Here is a 7982-nt window from a genome sequence, read left to right on the forward strand (position 1 = left end):
GTTAAAGTGTGATTTGCAGTGCCTGCCCCACTGACTCTGACACAGCTGGCAGCAAAGTGGCTCCTTGATCACTGTTACTGTTGTTGTGACCGTTCCCTCTTTCATATTTTCCTTGTGTTCCATGAAGTCATTTTGAATATTCTGCTCTCTGCATAGTTCATGTGTGTATGTGTTTTAATTAAATTAGTTTTTTTTATTTATTACAATGCAAGAAATTAGATTGTAGGTTAGATGATTTAGAATCTTAAAAGAGAAGTTTACGTGCAGTATGTACAATGAGAGAGTAATCATTGTTCCTCTCCATACAAACTGCAAAGTGATTCTTTCATGACGCAATTCCACTGCAAGAGGTGGGGACAAACTCCACGGTCCCCAATCTGACCAAAAATGTAGTCAGAAGTCCAGTCAGACAGTGTTTCCTTACTTAGCTGCTGCAGAGAGATACACCCTAATGGTTACATTGCCAGTGTTTAACTGTAATATGTTACTCTTAAGTTTTAGTTCTGTTAACATTTTTTATCATACTTTATTAACATACCTTATTATGTTCTAAGATTTATCTCCTATCATGTTGCCTGTTTCTTTTTTCTTACTCTTATAGACATTATACACATTGTATGGCACACTGAAATTAAATGTATAGTGCTGTTAACAATTCTTAACTCTGTGTTCACAGGTGCAGCTCCAAAGCCTGTCTTAACAATAGTTGCTGTTACAAACTTCGGGTTGCAGCTGCAGTGTGACGTACGGGATGCTTCTCCAGAACCTAAAGTGGAGTGGCAGGACAGTGATGCCAACAGCCTTCCTGCTAAAGACCCACAGTTCACAGAAAGAGGAGGCAACTACAGCGTTACCCTCAGCACGAATGTGACCAAGGCTGGCTGCTTCCATTGTGTAGTCAAGCAGGAGGAAATCAAACATATGATTGAAGCTGAGATCTGTGTGTCAGGTGAGATTCATTACAGTGGTGTTTTAATCTGCAAATTACTCTACATGTTTATATGATGTAACTTTAGTTTTCATAGATTTTAGGAGCATGGCCACCTGAGTTGTTTTCTGTAGGTTATAACATTCACACTTGTTTTTTTGTGATGTGTTTCAGAGAAACTGTTTGAGGGTACGCCCAGCAAAGTGAATGTTACAGGATGGTTGGTTGGTGGAATGATTTTGGGAGCTCTTACTGTTGCTATAGCCTATGGTGTTGCACTGTGGATAAGAACACGCTGCAGTAAAGGTAAGTTTTATATAATGTATTAACATATCTGTAATGTGCAAACGTCAACATAAACAGATAATTTCTTGTCCTCTCAGATATGAAATATATCAGGTTTGTATTTAAATTCATAAAAAAAATCCACTGAGACTTCATTTATTCATGAGGCTTATAGTTTTTGTTTAAAAATGAATATATTCATTCATTTCCTGTAACCGCTTATCCTCTTGAGGGTCCCAGGGGGGCTGGAGCCTATCCCAGCTGACACTGCGTGGGAGGCAGGGTTCATCCTGGACAGGTCATCACCAGACTATTGCAGGGCTGACACATAGAAACAGACAACCACTCACACTCACATTCACACCTACGGACAATTTAGAGTCACCAATTAACCTGCATGTCACATGAACAGTGTCCATGAGAGGAAATAGCTCTCCATACCAGCAGATGGCGGTCGTCAGTAAGGGAAACCGGAAGACTGTCTTGATACTAGTTAGTCAATTAGCACATTAACAACATAATCCAATGCTGAAAGAACAAAGTGTATTTACCAAGCATTAGTGAACAATAACAAACAAACAAAACAAACCACCACGAACTGTTAATGCTAAAGAGCTCAATGGCTAAAGAAAAATAATCTGACCTTGTGTAACAAGTTTGTTTTGGTCTCACTCCTTCTTGACTTTAGCACTTTGTTTACTTTCCTCATGTAAGTTTCTCTTCTTGTGCAACTGAACTGCCAATCAGAGTGACTTCATAAACCAACGGGTTCGCAGTCGCTGGCGCCAAGCCAACATGCTAAATTGGCAGAGAAAAAGGCGACTAGTACCGATGAGGGCCAGTGTTGCGGGACACACCACAGCGACAAGGGCCACGGATGCTCACCGACAGCCCAACATTGTCTGATGGTCGACAGTTGTCTCAGTGTGCCAGGGCCTTTAAACTACCAGCTGATAATTGACATTAGCAGCTAGTCAGTTCAAGTAACACTAGTGTAGAACTGTTGAAGAGCTGATTAATAATTATTTCATCAAACTTTCTGTGGTTCCAGCTTCAACAATAGTTGCAGGTTGATATTTTTTTGCGTCTGCAGCTCAAGTGACCTATATTAATTTATAAACTGTAGACTCTGACTCATAGCTGTGATTTATATCATCACATGTTGTTAAATGTGACACAGATTTCACAGTTTACAAAGAATGTTTGATTGTCGAGCTCAGGGTTCATCTGTAAACACAAATTAATTTGCTGACTAAAACTATTCAGACAAACTCTTCAGTCTCCACTGTGAACTGTTTAAAAAAGCAGACTTCTGATGGATGATACAAAACTGATGATGTTGTCTTTTCTTTTCTTTTCTTTTCTTTTCTTTTCTTTTCTTTTCTGCAGGTGCTGGTAAGCAGAGAGAGGAAAATCCTTCAGAGGTGGCACTTAATCTACAACCTACAGCATTACAGTCTTCCTAAAGCCAGTGAGTGAGCATCACCCTGACGGATAGATAAAGAATTTTATTTAAACAAGTTATTTTTATTGGTAATTCAATAAAGATGCACAGAGCATCAACAAACAAACACAGAACCAGCAAGGACAAAAAGACAACGCCACACACCAACCCAGAAACAAACAGAGAAAGGCAGACCAGCCAAAGGAAATCCAATACACAAGTAAGAAAATAAATTAGGAATTAAAAAAAAAGATATACACATATATATTTATATGAATTTAAAAATGGAAAATGATGACAAATTGATTAACTTGTGTGACATCAATAGGGGAGTATACCATGTTTCATTACAATTTTTCAGCTTCCATATTTGCCACAGAAGTTAAAAAAGTTTGCCAGGTGGCAAAGAGGCGTGCAGTTGATCCTTTAATAAAACAGATTTTCTCCAACTGTAAATGATACGTAACATCCTTAATCCAATGTCCATATGTTGGAGGTGAAGAGTCTTTCAAGGATGAGCCCTCTGGCCAGAAGTGAGCAGAAAGAGACAATGGCCGCGTTTCCCAGTTAAGAGCGATCTTAAGACTTAAGAGCACAGTTAAGAACATCTTGGCTAAGAAGGGTCGCTAAGAGTGTTTCCCAGATGTGTTCTTAATGCCCTTCTTAGGGTCGCTCTTACGATCGCTCTTTAAGAAGCTCTTGCAGGAGCTGGCCACTACTGCGGTGCTGAAACTAAATCAATCGATGTCAGGCATATCGATGACCCACCACTTAATCAGCGCATAAGTCACACACAGTGCTGCTACCTAACGCACTAATTCGCTGCTGCTCGTGTGTATGTGTGCTCTAATAATTCTAATGAAAAACTAAGACGATATTTGTTAATGACCTATTTTCATGATGAAAACAAAACTGCAACTAAATAAGAAGTAGTCTTGGTAAGAGAATCATGAGCAAATGTGTTATATTTAACCCAAAAAACACAGACGCCCTGCTGAGGCCGGTGCTGTCTCCCAGCACCCCCAGGAAGCTCCCCACTGCGTAAAAACGCAGCGCAGCCAGGCACTGCACCTCCGGGCTGCATTTACATATACGGTCTGGCTTCGCACACGGCGACGCTGTTGGTTAGCAGCGAGAACATGCTGTAAAGCAGCCATGGTATCTCACACGTGTGATGTGGCAACGCCTTTATATAGAGTAGCGGGTGGAGCTTCCCTTGATGTGGTTCCAGCTGAGCTCAATTACACCTGTCAGTTGCCTAATATCTGTGAAATGTCGCAGGTTTGGAGGGTGGATGTGTTTCTGTTGTGCCCTGACGCATTTTTTGGGAGCGGTAAACTATCTGATATGTGCATGCAGATGTGGGATATGTGTGGACAAATTATGATAAATGATAGTCATGATGGTACATTTTATTTGTGTGCCTGATGTGCACAGCACATACAGGAACACACTTGCTATTCCTCATACTTATTTTTCTTATTATTATTTTTCTTCCGCCAGATTTTGGTGTGTAACTTGTGCCAAAGCTCTGAGCGCCCACAGGGTCTTCATAAAACATATAGATTCAAGATTCAAAGTGTTTATTGTCATATGCACAGTAAGGACACGCGTTTCCCTGCAGAATGAAATTCATTCTTTTCTGTCACCAGTTAATGCTAAACAATATAAATCTGAAGTATAAAAAAGATCAAAATATACTGTTTTAACATCTCCTTGCTGAGTGTAATTTTAATCTGCCTGCCGCGGCTGGATCTGTGAGCATTTGGTCGCTAAGAAGACTGTTAAGAGTGGGTCAGCTCGATCTTACAACTCCTTCTTAGTGAAAGATCTTCTTAAGCTAAGAGCGATCTGGGAAATGAGTTTTTCTTTCACGGGAGGCTTAAGAGCGTTCTTAAGAAGCTCTTAGTGCTAAGAGCGATCTGGGAAACCCGGCCAATGTCTGCTTGGGCTCTACTGACATCTAGAGCAATTACTCAGAATATTGCCATGGACATAAATGTGCCAACCAGCTGGCTAAACATTGTTGAAAAAGTTTTAAATGCTAAATCCCAGAAATGAAATATTTTCGGACATGACTTTTATTGCAGGGCTTTGCTATGAATTCTTTTTATGTCTCAAGTTGCTGTCGCTCAACATGATTATTGAGATCACAAATAGCAGCCACTGTAAATGAATGAGATGAAGCTGCATAGAAATTCAACAAAACAGTGAGCACGTTTACATGCGCACAATAATCAGATAACTGGGAATAATCAGGTAATGGTAATAATCCAATTTGACGCGTTTACATGCACTTCAGTAATCTGATAATCAGAAAAACCTGGTTTAGATGATTCAGTCCTTCAGTTGGATTTCTCCCCAAGTACATGATATAAACTTCTTGTTACAGTAGGTACTCATATCCTTGAAAAACCTCGAAAAGTATGCAAGTCATATATTTGCAAAATAAGGCACTCATCATGCTGACAGCTTATATTCTTACAGTACTGTTTGTTTTTATCATTAACAAATACATGTGAGAGCATTCTAATGTGTAGTTTATCAATGTGGAGCCAATTTTACATACTTTGGGTAGATTCGGAGTAAAAGTACTGCAAAGTGCAATATACAAGTGTGTTGTATATAAACTTGTCACACAAAGTGCATAACATATAAGTAAGATAAAATAAAAGTGACAATTTAAACACTGAGAATATAAAAATATATTATTTTATGTAAAATCTTTATCTGAAAGGAAACAAAAGCTGTCAGATTAACGTAGTGGAGTAGAAAGTACAATATTTCCCTCTAAAATGTAGTGAGCTTGTAGCTTGTGAAAAGAGACGATAATGGTCGGTACTGTTTTCTATTCCCTTAAAGTGATTAAAGTTGTGCATTAGCGGTGTGAATAAGATGGTGACAATCAAGTATAGAAAGAGACAAAAGATTCAGATTTGAGATTGTTAGAAATGTGAATGTAGACTCTTAAACAAAGGTTGAACCTCCCTCGTCGCCTGGATTAGAAAAAGAAGGTGGAGATGTAATCACACTGGTTTTGTTCTTTAAAAGGTCCTCAGATAGAAATGAGAGATCACCAAATTCAAAGTTGTTGTAAATATTTAACTATTTTTTTAATTTATAATATGAAATTAAATTCAATCTTAAAATTGTTGTTAAAGCTCACAAAGGGGTTAATAAATATATGATCCTATATGTATCATGTTTATAAGAGCCAAGTCAGAGTCTGTTTGATACTGATGATCATCTTCTATTCTCACTTTGTAAACTGTGGCCTTTGATGTGCAGGGGAACCCAGAATTTGCCACTGAGCTGAACGTGGTTTGACACCCCTATTTCACACCTCTACAGGGGACTCTGCACTCCTACCCTCAATGGAAAACATCAAGACCATATGGCTCATATATCCCCCTCAATCAGGAAAAGGAAAAAGGAAAGGAAAAAGAAAAGGAAGGGAAAAACTACTGGCAATGCAACTGCACTGAACTAGACTAAAACATGGATCATGGACTACCTCACTGTCTGGGCACTAAGTATGAGAGTGGACAGCTTTACAGCTGAGGTTGTGATTTTTTTTACTTGAAAATATACAAGGTACAATTGCAGTGAAATGTGATCCAGTCCACTCCTTTAACTTATGCACTGTAATTTGCATCTTCTGACATCGTTGGCTGCTGCATTATAATTGTCCATGTTTCTGGATGGTTCTGGTAATCTGTAGTTTCTGGTTGTCAATGATTTCACTTTCCACACATCCCAACCTTAACAAGACAGCTGCATGGTCGCTCCTCCCAGTCATGGGGAGCGCCTTTTCTCTGCTTCTCTCAAGCATGCTGTAATCTCATCTCTGTTAAAGAAAAACAATCTAGACCCATCGTGATGAATAATTACAGACTAATTTCCAATCTTACTCCTCTGAGTAAAATGCTTGACAATGTTGTATGCAAAGAACTGGATGGATATCCTTCAACTCACAATATTTATGAAACATACCAATCGGGTTTCAGAGCCAAAAATAGCTCTCATAAAAGTAATAATGACCTTAAAGGGATAGTGCACCCAAAAATGAAAATTCAGCCATTATCTACTCACCCATATGCCGCACTCACGAGACCGGCGAAAGCATGTGAACACATATGTGCCCATGTCTCACAGTCTTGTACAAGCGTGCACAAGTGAGCACAGTGTACAGAGAGGCAGTCAGAGCTACAGGCTACAATGAGGCTAAAAACAGAGTTCAAATGACGTTTTCTAAACAACTTTTTATGTCGGGGCTTCAGGACACTTGGATCACTACGGACGAGCAGTATGGAGATATTTTGTGGTTTCAATTATGTGTTTTTGACGTTTGAATCTGGGGTGCCGTCAGCCTGTATTAGGTGGAGTTGTGTTGCTACCTCCTCTCCCCTTGGATCTCTGCAAGGGATGTGAGGACTCTAAAACTTCACCTGAGCCTCCCTCGGCATATGGGTGAGTGGATAATGGCTGAATTTTCATTTTTGGGTGCACTATCCCTTTAAGATCAACAGACCCCCACAGAGAACCTCGATTTCAGTATTGCTTGATCTCACTGCTGCCTGATATTGTGGATCGTGATATCTTAATTCTTAACTTTTTGTCGTAAAAGGTTCACTGTAAAGGACGGGAGCTGTTATGTTTCAACTGGTAACCTTGAATCTGCGGAAACAAAAATTTGCTCTGCATGGGGTTCCCCAAGGATCAATGCTGTACATTTCCCTTTCCTCTAATGTTCTCAGTCCTGTTAAAGGGGCAAAAAGTGAAATCGTTTCACCGCTAGGTGTAAGTTAGGTAACTTACAGCTATGGAGCGCTTCTACCAGCTCTTCTAGTCACTGAGCCTCGCCTCCATTTCAGCAAATATATTACATTTATTACAGGTATCATCATCATTGAAGTAGGCAGGGGAATAGCTAAACACAGCCGCCAGGCTGCCCGCTGGGCTACATTTTACAATGCTAATTGCAAATGTTAGCTGGGCTGCCGGGCTGCTCACCTAACACAACCGTACCACAACCCATTGCTGGGACAGAGCCGCTAATAACTCAAGCTCTGGACATTAACCCATGCTATGATTGTAACATTAAATTTACACATGAACGTACATGACCGCGCAGCCGGACCGGCTTGTAAACAATGGGCTGGAGATCAACACAGAGAGAGGGTGTGTGAGGTCATGCTATACTCCAGATGAAATTACACCTCTAGTTCTTCACATAGCAATTTTTTAATTCCTTCAATCTAGAAATGATGAATGTCGCTTATTGCTCCTTTAACAAACTAGTAAACTGTATCGATGATATTAATT

The sequence above is a fragment of the Epinephelus moara genome, chromosome 24 (genome assembly GCF_006386435.1).
Source record: "Epinephelus moara isolate mb chromosome 24, YSFRI_EMoa_1.0, whole genome shotgun sequence".
Taxonomy (NCBI): domain Eukaryota; kingdom Metazoa; phylum Chordata; class Actinopteri; order Perciformes; family Serranidae; genus Epinephelus; species Epinephelus moara.